The 15,490-nt window shown below is 39.6% G+C and overlaps 1 long non-coding RNA gene across 1 annotated transcript; it reads left to right on the top strand.

Moving 5' to 3' along the window:
* The first annotated feature begins 12,836 nt into the window (after nt 1–12,836).
* LOC117466718 (uncharacterized) lies at nt 12,837–14,542 on the top strand. Its single transcript, XR_004554302.1, has 2 exons — nt 12,837–12,887; nt 14,073–14,542. It is a non-coding gene; the product is annotated as an uncharacterized lncRNA (long non-coding RNA).
* The last annotated feature ends 948 nt before the right edge of the window (nt 14,543–15,490 follow it).

Genomic DNA, 15,490 nt, shown 5'->3' with positions numbered 1-15,490 from the left:
CCCGCTGAGCAGCCTTATACACACCTCGAGTACACCGCCAACAGAGCTGAACAAACCTAGGCCTGTTTGATTCTGTTTTCTTTCTTTCGTTTCTAATTTGTAATATGTTATGTGTCTGTGTGAGGGGGGGGGGGTCATTGTGTTGTATTTCAGGTCATATTATCATACGAGTCCTTTGTTTACAATAATGCAGTCAAGAGTGCTCAGTTGAGTTTATGTGAAGTAAAACAGAGAGAGTTTTTAAAGATGAGTTTCACAAATCTGCACTCGGATGCAACAGGAATTTAGAGTTGGAGGCAAACATGTGCATTATTCTATATTTCAATCTGAAAACACATTCGTCATTTCATGTAGGTTTTTGTTTGAAATGGTATGTGTAAATCACAAATAACAGATATACTGGGTCAATATTGAGTGTTACTGTACATATTCCAGTTTAGCAGTGGAAGCCAAGTTTTTTTTAAAGTGGACCTATCATGCTATATTTGAATAATATATTGTAGGGCCATACCTATATAAAACATGTCTGTGAAGTTATTTTTCAAAATACCAAACAGATCACGCATTTTAGCCATGCCTCATTTTGCTCTATTTGCTCTATTCCAGCCCTGTTTTTGCAAGGGCTGATTCTGTGGCAAATGAGCTGCAGCTGACCACGCCCCCCTGCAAAGGAGGGGGGTGAGGCACGAGCGTCATGTTACCATGCTGCTACCATGCAACGCAACCTCTCATTCCCCTGATAGGTGGAGAGTTGGCCATATAGGCGGAGCTCCCCGTTTCTGACGTCAGAACTATTTCAAATCTGGATCAGTCTGTATCAGATCCGTTGCAGCCCCGTTTTTAGAGATTTGGGTATGGAGGAAAAGAGAGAGGGTTGTGTTTTCTGACACTTGGTGAGTTCCCTGACACACCGGGGACACATATTCATGTATAAAAGACGTACGGAAGTGCATTTAGCATGATAGGTCCCCTTTAAGTAAATAAATATCACTTTTCTGTAGATAAAGGGATAAAACAATTAACAGCAAAAATACCAAAACCAGCAAAACACATGCTTGTTCCAGCCCCTCAAATATAAGCATGTGCTGGTTTTCTTTGACCTTTATGGAACTAAATAGAATTTACATTTGGAGAAGTCATGTACGAATCTGATTTTGTTAATTTTCTGGAATCTTAAAGGTGCACACAGTGCAGACAGGTGGTGGTCCATCTCCAATTCATGAATGTACAGAGTATTATTAGTATCTGAAAAACATCAAATGCAGTGATTATTGTGGCTTTTCAGATTTCCTTCCGTTCTACAGTCAATTGGTTTGCTTTGTATCTGAACGCATTATAAACCCCCCTTTATCCCTGTCAGAGCAAATCCATGCTCATAGTTTTCCTCCGTGCTACAAGAATGTAATCTCTCAGTGATTTATTTGTTGAACTCTTCAAGAAGATTAATCCATATTTGTTTGAAAAAAAAGTCTAGAATATGGACATTATGGCTCGAAATATCCTGCACTTTATTTCAAGCACCCAGCTTATAATGCAGATGTTTAGTGGGGGATAACAACGTGTTCATCTCTGACGCTCCTGATGCTCCATGGACCTGTCTGCGTTTACTTTTATTATTTTGAGGCACATTTCAGGTGATGGGTTAATGTCCTCACAAGCACAAACACTCTATAGTTGTTAGTAGCATAATTTCCATCTCTCTCCACTTGAATTTTTGTTGGTCGTCTGGAGTTTTTCTTTATTTTATTTTGCTCGACTGACTTCCTTAGTCTGTTTTCTGTATTTATTAATAATGTCCTGCAGCAAGTAAGCATTCTTGATTGTTTTGAAGTTGATGTGTAAGACGTTCTCTTGTACAAAAAAGAAGATGTGATGCTTCGTCGTCCTCTTAGCTAAGCAGTGGTCTCTTTTGAGGGATTGCAATCAGACAGTTTTAAGGAAAGGTCTGACATCTTTGGGAGAGATTCTTGTGAGCTGATATGAAAACAGTTATTTATATTTGTCTGCCCGAAGCCCCCACGCAGAGCACCGGCCATTGAAGCAAATGTGTGGCCAAACAGTGGTCCTACACTTCATCGTCATTGGGCCCAAATAGTATTTTTCCCGTTGACTTACACTGGGAAAGAGACGTCTGTTAATCAGCGTATTCTTTCCCCGCTAAATCATCCACCCAGTACAAACACTTTATAGCCACTATTCTAATCATTAGGGTAACAAGCGATAAAAGCCAAATCCATTCATTTTGTATGTTATATTGCAGTCAAAGTCAAAAAACAAACAGAATAGATATACTATGTTAATATTGAGTGTTACTGGGCAAATAACATACTCCCTAATACCATGGCATACCTGGCATTTTCTTTATAAACTGTACCCTGTGTCCTTCTGTAGTCTCTTTCCTGTTGTTTGTCTTGTCTTACCCCGGCTGATACTTCACTAAATCCACTGTTTTAATCATTCCCTATATTGCCCCTATGCCCTGTAAGGTGTCCTTGGGTGTTATGAAAGGCGCCCCCCAAAATAAATGTATTATTATTATTATTACCATATTTTAATTTAAGTAATTAAATATCACTGTATCTGTAGATCACGTGATAAATCATGAAAAGAAAATGGATGAATATTTATTTATTTTTTCAAGCAAAACTACCAAACGGTTGCTTGTTTCATCTTCGGGAAATATTCTTGTGAGCTGATATTAAACCAATAATATCAGTCTCACCCAGACGTATTCCCATTGACTTACATCGGGAAAGAGACATCTGTAAATTAGCTTATACTTCTTTTTTTGCTGAATAAAATACCCAATACGAAGTCTTTTAAATAAAGAAACCCTTATTTGAATCACCTGACAAAATGTGAGACTTTTCCTTCAAATGTTAGAAAGCTTGGCGATATGTCGGGTCAGTATTTCCAGGTCTACACAGCGTCTCCTAGCAGTTACAGAAGGACACTGAAAAACCAAATGTGAGAATTAAAAGAGACCTCTACTGGCAAGATACGAGTCTGAATGTGTTCTTGTACATAGCAAATGACTGGAAAAGGATGCAGAGTAGAAATATTTTGAGATGCTGAAAAGAGATTTTCATTTAATCGTTCAGATAATGTCATTACTATTGGTATTAATATTGTTTTATGTTGAAATGTGATACACATGAGGTTACGTGTCATTCCAATTGACTCGTTTCTTTCCCTACCGCGGAAATGTTTGCTATATGTAATATGATTGATGTGACTTATTAACAAATGTGAAAAAAAGATGTGTATATAAAAGGCGAACAAGTTTTGACAAATACAGGTATGTACATAGTTTTACGTCAAGTCACTTGTTTCAAGCACTATTTTTAAAACACGTTTCTTTGTTGATTTCTTTTTTTTTTTTTATTGTAAATAGTCTCATCACGAAACACTGGACTCTGACAGCCGGAAAATGGTGCCATACTACTGAGACTTGTTGAATAAGATATAATGTTGGAGTTTAATTTTGTCTTTTGTTTAGCCACAGTAACTTTAAAAAGCTAACAGACAAGGTGTATATGTGTTGCAGATTTGACCCGTGTCCTTTGTCTGCTTGTTTCAAATGTATTATTTTCTTCCTTTGAAATAAAGGATTTCTTCAATCACAAAAGTGAAAAACACATCTTGCAAGCAAATGACTGAACACTCATGCGTGGCCCTCTCCGAGTCCTCCGGTTTTATATTCACTCAAACAGCAGGCGTTTCCAACCTGTCAGTGACTCCTTACGGTGGATGTAACGGTGCTATGTGTAGCATTTAACATCAATAAATCATTACCACATAAACTCTGGGAAGCCTGCATTATTACTGCGATCAGAGCCACTGCTATGGGGAAGAAACAAGTCGTCAAAGCAACTTTTCCAACAGGGGATCGTAGATGTCCTTTGCCCTACTGTGGGGTATCTTACGTGACAGTGGTGGGAGGCACATTTCCTTGAGTAATGTATTCTCGTGTCACTTTACACAGATTTAGTTTATTTACAAAAGTAGATTGAACACAAAACATGTATTATACAATAAGAGCTGAAAAGAGTCATTGGTTGACAGAAATGTTATCATTTGGCATTCTTTTTTTTGATTATCTGAGGTCCAGAAGACCAAAGGCGTAACTTTGGGCAATTTTGATCACATTTCAAATTGGAAAATAGTCATTAGTTTTGGGTCAAATGCTCCAATTTAAGCTCCTACTATTGCTTTAACCCGAGTAATACTATTTAATAAAATCAAGTTTTATTTATATTGCACATTTATAAACGATTTCTGGTCGAGCCAAGGTGCTGTACATATAATAAAAATAGCCAACAGTAGAGACACTTTACAGCAAATACAACAGCACAGATTGTTCAGAATATCAGTATGAGAAAAACGACACCCTCTGTCCTTAGACCCTCTGTCCTCGGACCCTCTGTCCTCAGACCCTCTGTCCTCAGACCCTCACATCGTACAAGGAAACACTTCCAGAGAAAACCCACAGTTTAAGGGGAAAAAATGGGAGAAACCTCAGGGATTTAATCAAATAATAACTTTTAGAAGTACTATTACCTCAATTCAAGTCTTTAAAAGAGGAGTTTTGTTTTTCATGGGGTATTTTTGTACAGTGTTGTGTTCTTTTCTAAAGTAAAGGATATCTTCTCCACCCCTGATGGCACCAGACCTTCAAGTCATGGCAGTATAATATACATTTGAACAGCACACTGTTTACAGCCCACAAACAAATCAATTGTCCTGCAAACTGTAAGACTTGTCATGCAGTGTTGTGTGGGTATTGGCACCTTTCCTGCTCCTTGAAGAGCCTCTAATTTCCTGTCAAACGGAGACTCTTGAATCCTTGGAGCCGTTGCTGATGGAGTCAGACGGTGCTGACGCTGCCTCGAACCTCACTGTGATCCGCAGGCTGCCAGGGGGAGCAGAGAAGAAGGGACACACTGTCACAACATGGTCTTCACAGCTTCTTACACTTAGTCACACAAACACTCTTCAACATGGGATCCACTGTGTCAAAACACAGTTGAAAACGAAGTAGTGGTTTGGTGTTTGACACTGGCCCATTCTTTCACACCAGGTGTAACATCAAGGCCCACTTATTATGAAACCTTATAGTATTACATCCACTAGAGTTATGTTCTTCACAGACTTAAATGTCAAGTTATGGCACTTCGATACACCTATTTATTGTATCTCTACAGCAGTGCTTCTCAAAGTGCGGTCCGTGAGCGCCCCCTAGTGGTCCGTGAGTATATTGGTAACATTTCACATTTGAAATAAATTAATCTATTTAAGTTTTCCGCACTCTCGCGGGAATATCTCCGCAATGGAGCGATTTTAAGTTTCAATTGCATGATATAGCCCACCTGTTTGTACCATTTTCAGGCGATTTGTAATCGGTTCTAGAAACACAATGTGTTTTTGGATATTTGTGGAGTTAGGTGGTCCGCGAGTGTTTTTTTAATTGGGTATGAAAAAGTTTGAGAAACACTGCTCTACAGTATGACAGTCATGCAGTGGCGACTGGTCATTAGGGGCAGGTGGGGCACAGCCCCACCTAGTGTCAGCAGAAAGTATTAAAAATAATGATTACAAAAAAATGCAAAAAATAAATAAAAAAATATATTTTAAGATCATGTTTAATCATCTGATTTGTCTGTACATTGCTGTTTTAGTCTGTGTTCTTCTAATTAGTGTCTACAGTGTCAATAGGCACACACTGTCAATGTGTGCCTATTGAGCTGTTTAGAGCCATGTGGGACAAAACCCGATCCTGCCCCTCCCTCTCCCTGTTTAAAGGAGACCTATCATGCTATATTTAAATGATATAGTGTATGACCATACCTATATAAGGTATATTTATACATTTTATTTTTCAAAATACCAAACAGATCATTTTTTAGACATGCCTCGTTTCGCTCATTTTCGCTCTATTCCAAGCCCGTCTTTCAAAATTCTGAGCAGCAGCTGACCACGCCCCCCTGCAGAAGAGCAGGCATGAGCCGGCGAGAGTCACGTTACCATGCTTGCTATGATTACGAGTGTGGAATAAACATGTCATCTCAGAGCAATGCATGTGTTCAAGCATACTATCAATTTGATCCAGAAACTGACCCTGAAGCAGCGGAGGTTTTGGTGGAGGTGCAAAAATCTCGGTTGCAGCAGGACGTTTCTGAATGGTTAGCTGACAAGCTGTTGTCCCTATTTATTTTACTCTGTTACGATGCTTGCTCCTTATTCCGTTCATATTTTGGCTAATTAGCAAGAATGCAATGTGTACAGTTTGTAACGCAAAAACAGCGATATATATATATTTATAAAGGGAGACATTCATATTTTCAGCATATATACAATGGCCTCATTGCGTTTATTAATAGTTTACAGTCCTTTTCTTCCAACATCCTGCAACAACCGTTGGAAAGTTGAATAACTTAGGATGATAAAAAGTATAACTCCAACAACACCTCAGTTGTCAGCAATGTGTGTAGTTTCATGTGTTTTTAAAAGCTCAGTTATTGACTTCTTTGTGCAAATTGCGCCACGATGCCTTCTGAACGGAGAATGTGTGCTGCATGGAGATACCACAGGTAACATTTTTGACAGCTTTACTAAGTTGTCTGTTTAAATACATTTTTCACATGTCATTCAATATATGTTTATCACAATGTGTCAAGACGGATGCAGTAACTTGAGGACTCTGTAACCTGTATGGTGGACCATCCTGGATTGGAGCCTGTGGTTAACCTGGTATTTTTACTCTAATACATTTATTTTTGTTTCTTTGCAGATTCTGATTAATGATGTGAAATATAAACAACCCTTAAATCAGACTTTAGTTACACCTGAGTAAAATTCAGCCTTATCAGTTTGTCTGTTTTGCACATCCTCCTGTTAATATCTTTGGACGTCCTGCACTAAACTGTTTTATTGTAGAGATCACTACAGTATCTTCTAGATATTTTCCATTCTATATTTCTATCATTGACCCCTATTTTGTATGTAGGCTACTCTTAATATTTAAATGTTTTCATCAATAACTAAATAAATATAACTTATTCAACAACTACATTCAATAACGTGCTTTAACCACTAGGAGGTGCGGTTTAGACCAGTGGTCTAGTTCAGAGGTTCTCAATTGTTTTTCAGCCAAGGACCCCTTACAAGATAGAGAATACACCAAGGACCCCCTCATTCTGATTTGTGATTTTGGGCTATATAAATAAAAATTGACTTGATTTGACAAATATGTCCCTTGGAATAATCTGACGTAGCCTATTTTTTTACACTTTTATAGTCTTAGTTATGTGAAACTCTGTGAGTTGGGGGAACATGTCTGTAATGCCATTTTGCACCTGCCTTTTCCAGATCGCTGTTTTGGCACGGAATGCCTGGATTTTGTCGCTTACCTCCAGGATAGAGGCATATCTGCCTTGAACGGACAAACTGAGATCGTTCAATAAGTTGAACACATCTGCGAGGTAGGCGAGCTGTGCGATCCAATCGGGGTCCGAGAAGAGTGCTGCAGTAGTTAGCTTGTCATACTGGATGAACTCACACAGCTCTGAGCGCAGTTCGTACACCCGCTGTAGCACTTTTCCACGGGAGAGCCAAAGCACCTCTGAATGGAACAGCAGGGTGTCCTGTCCTGCGCCCATCTCCCTGCAGAGCTGGCCGAATAAACGGGACTGTGGCTTACACTTGATGTGGTTGACCACAGATACCACCGTGCTGAGAACGGACTGTAGCTCAGGACTCAACGATTTTGACGCCAGAGACTGCCTGTGCAGCATGCAGTGGGTAGCTATCATCATTGGATTGCGCTCCTTGGCACGAGCAACCACCCCACTAATGTGTCCGGTCATGGCAGCTGCCCCATCCGTGCAAATTGCAATGCAATTCTCCCAACTCACATTGCCAGTCTCCATGAACATATCTATAACATTGAAAATATCCTCACCTGTTGCTCGCCCTGTCAACTTTTGACAAAATAAAAAATCTTCCTGAATCCTTCCTTCCCACGGGTAGCGAACCAGCGCGATGAGCTGCGCAGAGCCAGACACATCAGTGGACTCATCCAATTGAACCGCGAATTTAGACCCTCTCAGTCTTTCCATCAGTTGTGATTTGATATCAGCAGACATGTCCTCAATTCGTCGTCTGATGGTGTCATTTGACAGAGGTACACCTTCCTCTCAAAAAAAGCCCGGTCTTTTTTTACATAATCTGGATGCTTGGTCTCGAGGTGCCTCTTCAATTTGGCAGGCTTCATCGCCTCATTGGAAAGACACCGCAGGCATATCAGACATTTCGGTTTCCCTTCCACTTCAATAAATCCATATTGGAGATACTCCTCATCGTATTTCCTTACTTTTGTTTTTTGTTTTTCATTTACTTCATTTGTAGCCGTAACCGGTCGTTTTAAAAAAATCTGTCCATCTTCGTAGTATGCTAGTCGTGTTATATCTCTATGATGCTTGCAGCGGCGCTCTCTGACTGACGTAACAGTTATTGTTGTTTCCACGGTAATGGGTGACGCGCTTGATTTTTAAATGTATCTATTTGTTAGATTAGAACGTAATCTATGAACTATTTTAGATTAAAAAAAATAAAATATTATTTGTTGAAAAAAAAAAAAATGAAAAAAAATGATATCATGATAATTTAAATTAATGAATCTGAAAACTTTTCACGGACCCCCTGGCAGAGTTCCACGGACCCCCGGGTCATAATACATAATATGACTATTCACTTTATTGTGAGTTTAAAACAGAACGGTAAAGGAAAATACAGTTTCAGTCTCTCGATGTGAAGCTTATGCATTGTACCATGAACCTGTATAGACCTGTAACAGTCAACTGCATGAGGAGTTGGAAAGATAGTTCAGAAAATCAGTAATATCTTTAAAAACTACAAAAAAATCCCTTTCTGTCAGCTGTGTAAATACAGACTATCTACTAATTGGATCAAATATAAAAGTCAGCCGAATTAGTGTTGATACTGCAAGGAGACGTATTGTGTGAAAAGAAATGGAAGATGTTGTTTAATTGTTGATAATTTAATTGGCATCTCTTCCAGTTTGTCAAAAGGTCTTCTGATCAGGGCTCTATAAATACATATCTAGGGCAGATATGTAATATTTAATGCAGCCGAACCGTGTATTACAATGCCGTTATGTGATGACTTTCAAAGAGAAAAGCAAGAACACTCGGAATAAAGTATTATTATTATTTTTTGTAATGTTTTCCGATTTCATATCACATAAACACTATATCCCGACGTGCATTGCGGCGTGATTTTAGCCTATCAAAACCTCTGAAAAAAGAAATGTGTCTCTCAGAATCGAAAGAGAAAAACCTATGGGAAAAACACAAAAGCATTGTACACAATTTAAACCAATTAATGTCGTATAATTAACTAGGATAAACTGATGTTTTTTAGTGGATGAGTAGTGCAGATATCACTGTTAAATAATTTGATCATTGGTTTTATTATGAAAACGTCGAGACCGGAAATACTGTTTTCAACCCGTAACTTTACATGGAAGCTTGCTTACACGTTCTCCTGACGAAATCTCAAATCATCTTCGTAATATCTATCAAACTATAGATCCTACATATCGACTGGACGTGGATTCTAAAAGTACAATATATACTTCTCGCTAGAAATCTAATCATAAAGCGTTTTAATGGCCAAACTATCCTACAATTTAGGATTTTACAGAGAGGGTTATTTGTGAATAAACAACCCTCTGTAAAGTTTGCATTCAACGGGAGCACTCGAGGCCGACAATTTTAAAACGTAATTATAGGTCATATTAAGCGCTTGAACAAACGACATATTTGGTCGTAATAAGGGCTTAAACAATCGACCCATTTGGTCGTATGAGTTGGAGGACTTGTTGACAACAGACCAACGGGGCTTTAGCTCAGTTTTACTCGTGGTGTGTGTCCCCCCTCGCATACATACACAGTGTTGTATCCTAACACACCCCCATTTATATTCATGTGCGCAAACAAGTAAACACACAAAAGCTTTTACATATAACGCTGCAAAAAACGGCATGTCTCATTAGCGTAGCGTAGCGTAGCTTAGCTTACAGATCGATGATATCTGATCGTTCTTACAGACTACAATCACAAAAGCTTTTACATATAACGCTGGAAAAAACGGCATGTCTCATTAGCGTAGCTTAGCTTACAGATCGATGATATCTGATCGTTCTTACAGACTACAATCACAATAGCTTTTACATATAACGCTGTAAAAAACGGCACTTGCCTACAGAAGATTACGTTTGTTATTATAACTTACTCAATATGATTGTAGAGGATACAAAATACTAATAAATAGGAGAATAAATACTTGTGTTATCGCCTAGGGCGTGGCTTTACAGCCTTCACACAGATCGCCATTACGGCAGTATGTCTGAACATGTTAGCAAATGCCTGATCATTCAAATAAAAGACAAAGCAAAGCGTACAAAATAAAATGCTACAAAAATATATAAACACCTAACCGATTACTATTTGGGTTTGAGGCGACATTGATACGGCGAAGCTACATGCTACATGCTACAGGCTAGAGATAGCGTTATCAGGAAAAACACCACTAAATAAAAACGTACAGCTTCGAAATTGGATGTGTCCTCACTGGCCTGGTCCCGGATGGTTGGTATTGATCCCGGGTTTAGCATTAGTTTGGAGGCATATCCGTGTTGGACTTGAGACAAGTTCATAAACATGTCCGTCGTAAAATGTTTGGAACACACAAACAGAAATCTGCCGTGGTCTTCTAGCACATGTCCCTTGTAAATGAAGTCTAGCCACAGATTCATTTATTTTTCCACTGATGGCATTGCATGCAGTCCCCTGTCCCGAGTCTTGCAGCCAACAACAGCACAACGTTTAACTATCTTAGACATCCTGGCAAGAGCAGGCAAAAACACAGATGTGGGTTGATTTAGCCTGCCGATAGCCTATATGCGAATGAGAGGTTTGGCAATGCACGTGGCCGTGGCTCATTCCCCTGATAGGTGGAGAGTTGACCAATAAGCCGAGGACTTCTCTGTGACGTAGAAAAGTGTTGAAATCTGGGCTGAAGTCGAATAGTCCATTTAGCTTAGGAACCTTCCTAAAGGAGTGAAATGACCCGGAAGTCCCTCAGTGGCAGCCATGATAAGTGCCGTTCGAATTCTCTAGAATGATGAGAATGATAGGAAAGGAGGTTTCAAACTTCCTTTATAACCTCCTTTAGCTTAGGAACCATTGGACCTCCCTAACCGACAGGAGAAGCGAAAATGCTGCCCCACAATGCCTTGCAGCCGCAGCATTTGCCGTCACTCAACAGTCGGGCCGTTCACGGAAAAAAACGATTATGATGGAGAAATGATATCATGAAAGTTACGGTGCTTATTAAGCTTTTTAAAACATAGGTGGTAAGTTGCCAAAGTGCTTTGTTTTGAACGTTCATCAGTATTATAATCAAAGAGAGAAATATGAACGTTAGTTTTTACTGAAATGATCAAATAAAGTCAACATTTCAGTCTTCACTGAGCTGTGTGGGGTTTGTTCAACTTTTAAAAGATGTTTGAATGGTGATATACACAGTGATAGATGTTAAGGACTAACGTTTATAATAAATACATCTGTATTGATTTTAAGATCTTTAGTTCATACAATCATACGTATTGGGATCATTTGTATTAATGTGAACCGGAGGGAGAGGGTGACGAGCATAAGTTTCACTTTCCTTTTTTATTTCAATTCCAACTTTGGTCATGAATAATATGTTTCTCTGTTGTCCACGTTCATAAAGCAAAGCAGCAGCATCAGAGCACGGTGCAGAGTCTCTAGATGAGTTTACAGTGGTCCATCGTTCTTATTAAACATCCATGTTGTAGTCCGCTGTATAGAAAACTGTGGTTTCCATAGTTTCCCCACAGCAGCAGACGCACACAATGACGTCCGCTGGCGCATCATAAACACGTCGGATAGTGAAAGTGCATTCGGATTCTCTAAAGTACCGCAGTCTCTTCTCCTAAGTCCTTTTTAATTCTCCTATCCACTATCCCTTAACCCCGTGACGTTTCACTCAGAGGTCAAGGAATAGGAGATAGGGTTAGAATTTAGGAGCTGATTTTTAAACTATCCGACTGCAGCCCTGGATCCGTTTTTTTCAGATCCGTTGCAGCCCCTTTTTTAGAGATTTGGCGAAGGAGGAAAATAGAGAGGGTTGTGTTTTCTGACACTTGGTGAGTTCCCTGGAACACCGGGGACACATATTCATGTATAAAAGACGTACAAAGGTGCATTTTGCATGATAGGTCCCCAGTAAAAAAAGAAAGAAACAGCTCTTACTTTACTTCTTGTTCTTAGTTACAGACCACTACACTGTACACAAGCAAATCTTGCTTAAATTGTACCAATCTAATCTAGCACATTTGGGATCTCTAAAGTTTGATTCATTAGCAGGTTGTACTTCCATAAATGATTTTAATTAAATGTTCCACTAATTTAAACAATATTTGTGTGTTTAGGTAATTATGCTACTACTAACAATGCATACATCTAAAGCTAGAAGGGATATTTTTTAGGCTGTTATTGGGATCTAGTTCACAAAGGTTTTAGTTTGGTATTTGACCTCTCCATAGCTGAATACGTTGATGTGCAGAAATCACAACTGACTCCTTTGATTAAAAACAAAAGTCCTTGCAGTGTTACTTAGTGTGTGATCATTAGCATTGTCTGGTTTAATTGAAGGACATCCATGAAGCAGAGGAGCCAGCTGTAATAAATCAACCAATTACTGGTTGACTCACATAAAACCAGTAGTCTGTGGTTCAGTGTGTAGCTCTGGTCTCAACTTGAAGGAAGTGCAGAATACTAGTGAGTGTTCATTTATGTTTGATTTTGTTCTACAGCAAGAGTTTTGAGTATCATTTGTTATGTTGTGCTTTATAATAGTGATGGCGAGATGAAGCCTTATGAAGCTTTGAAGCTTTCCAGCCAATTGGTTCGCAAAAGGGTTCATCTCATGAGGCTTCATCATGGGCTTCATTTGAACACAAACCCCCTGTTGGTCAACGTGTGTACAACAGGCAGATTGGACTTCTCAACAGTGTGCTCTCTCATACCGAGTTCCCAATGAGTAAAGCCTTAGAATAACTCTAAACAACGAACATAAAATCATATTTTCATGTTAACAATATTGTTTTTATTCCAGTTGAATGATTGTGATTGAAAAGCGTAAGGAGGCTCGTAAACATTGCAAAGAGGGATTTGTATTCCTTAATAATATTCATAAACTTAACCATGTTGTAGCCTGAGAAAGTCTAAACCATATCAAAGAATACATTTATTAACTACATTATCTCATTTAGCTGTAGCTTTTATAAACAACAAAAAAGACGTATTGACGAGTCGTTGAACCAGGGACCCTGCGGTCATGAGTCAACTGCTATCCAGCTGAGCCACAGCACACACACTGAAGCTCCCTGAAAACACTGGAACATATTTATTCATTCATGTTTTTTTTCTTACATTTATTTATGCTTGTATCTATTTATACTTGTGACATGTTCCGACCTCGATATAAGTGAGGTTCTGAGCTCTTTTAATTCCATCGTGTCACCGGGCCCGGGTACAGGAGGGGTAATATGGTTCTTATTATACATCCATGGCATGGGTAATATCAGCGCTGTGGTTCAACGGTTCAACCGATCTGAATCGCTTCCTGAAGCAGTCACGTGGTATCGACAGGCAGCGAGGCTTCGTTTGTCATCGATGACGTCACTGGCCCAAAACGATACAAGCCTCGATACATGCTTCACAAAAAGCTTCGGGGATTACTCGACACACGCTCCGAAACCTCGGCGCAATACGTAACATCATTACTTTATAAGATGGTGATGCTCTAATGTTTAAACGTTCCAAGAGGTCCCTATGAAAGCCATTTAGCCTTATGACTCAACAATTCGGTAATTTTAGACCGCAGCTCTTTGTTAGGGATCTCTCGTTGAAGGGGGATATGTGTTGATTTGAATTGACTCTAAACTTTTCTCTCAACTCCAGATTAAAGATGTCTGGCCGTGGAAAGAAAGCTGTGTCCAAACCAAAATCTGTGTCCCGGTCTTCCAGAGCAGGGCTCACTTTCCCAGTGGGCCGCATCCACAGGCTGCTGAAGAAAGGCCAATATGCCAAGCGAATCGGCAATGGTTCAGCAGTGTACCTCGCAGCAGTCATGGAGTATCTCTGTGCTGAAATCCTGGAGTTGGCAGGAAACGCTTGCCGTGACAACTAGAAGCGTCGCATTAGTCCACGACACATCTTGTTGGCAGTGAAAAACGACGCAGAGATCAACACACTGCTGGCAGGAGTCATAATCTCTGAGGGTGGTGTCCTCCCACACATCCATGCAATCCTTGTCCCCAAGAAGACCAAGGCGCCCAGGAACGAGAGTCCAGCTAAAGATGTTCAGTCTAAATAGTTTTAATAATATACATGTTTTACAAATGTTATAATAAAGTGTTGTGTTTTTTAAACTGATGCTTGCCTTATTTGACACTTACATAGCAATCAAGCATCACCCATAAAATGGCTCCACTGTGCTTAGTCTTTTTGTAAAAGTTTACAAGCCCGGAGCCCCCGCCCCCGGGGCTAAAAACAACAGTGTTCACGAAACTGTGTCTCAGGGCTTCTTAACATTTAACAACTTATTAATGTGTCATACCGACTTAACTGGAAGAAACTCAGCTACCTGACGATATGAACCATTTTTAATGGTTATTAATGGTTTTAATTTAAAAATTAATTGAAGCATCAGACAAAAAAAGCTTTTGAAAATAATATTTTTGATTTAGGTCAAAATATAATATTTGTAAACCTGAAGAGCCAGTGCCTCACCAGCCATGAACCTCACTGCAGAAGCTTATATTTAGACATCTGAGTTTTTTGTGCCCCACCACTTTTGTACATATAGAAACGCCACTGCAGTCATGTACGATTATGCAGACCGGGATTAGAGGATTTCTGTAAAGTAAACAGCATTCGGAATACTAAAGTGACTGCTGTTGCTCTGGTCATCTGTCCTAGAATAAAGCATCAAACCAGAGATGGAGTAAATAACTATGGTCAATGGCAGATCAGCCTGAGGCTCACTGATCCATCCATTACAGTAAACTGCAGGAGGAGAGGGCAGAGAGACTCAATGTGCAAATATAACCCCATTATTACGTACCGTAGATTCAGATATGACATACAGACATGGTAGGGTTGATCTTGCATCATTATTTTTCAAGACCAATCCAGGAATAGCGTAAATGGATACGAATATTCTGAAGTGAACGTCAGATGGAGGCAGTGGAAACGTCACTGCGACTGTCCCGAGGGCGTAGCGGCATATTTCCAGGCGGGTGAGGCTGGATGGCGGTGGTGGAAGGAAGGAGCGAGCCCTCCTCGTTTATGCAAAGACACATCTTGCCTTTTTTTAG

Source organism: Pseudochaenichthys georgianus, chromosome 21 (genome assembly GCF_902827115.2).
Source record: "Pseudochaenichthys georgianus chromosome 21, fPseGeo1.2, whole genome shotgun sequence".
NCBI lineage: Eukaryota > Metazoa > Chordata > Actinopteri > Perciformes > Channichthyidae > Pseudochaenichthys > Pseudochaenichthys georgianus.
This window is presented reverse-complemented; position numbering and strand designations above follow the sequence as displayed.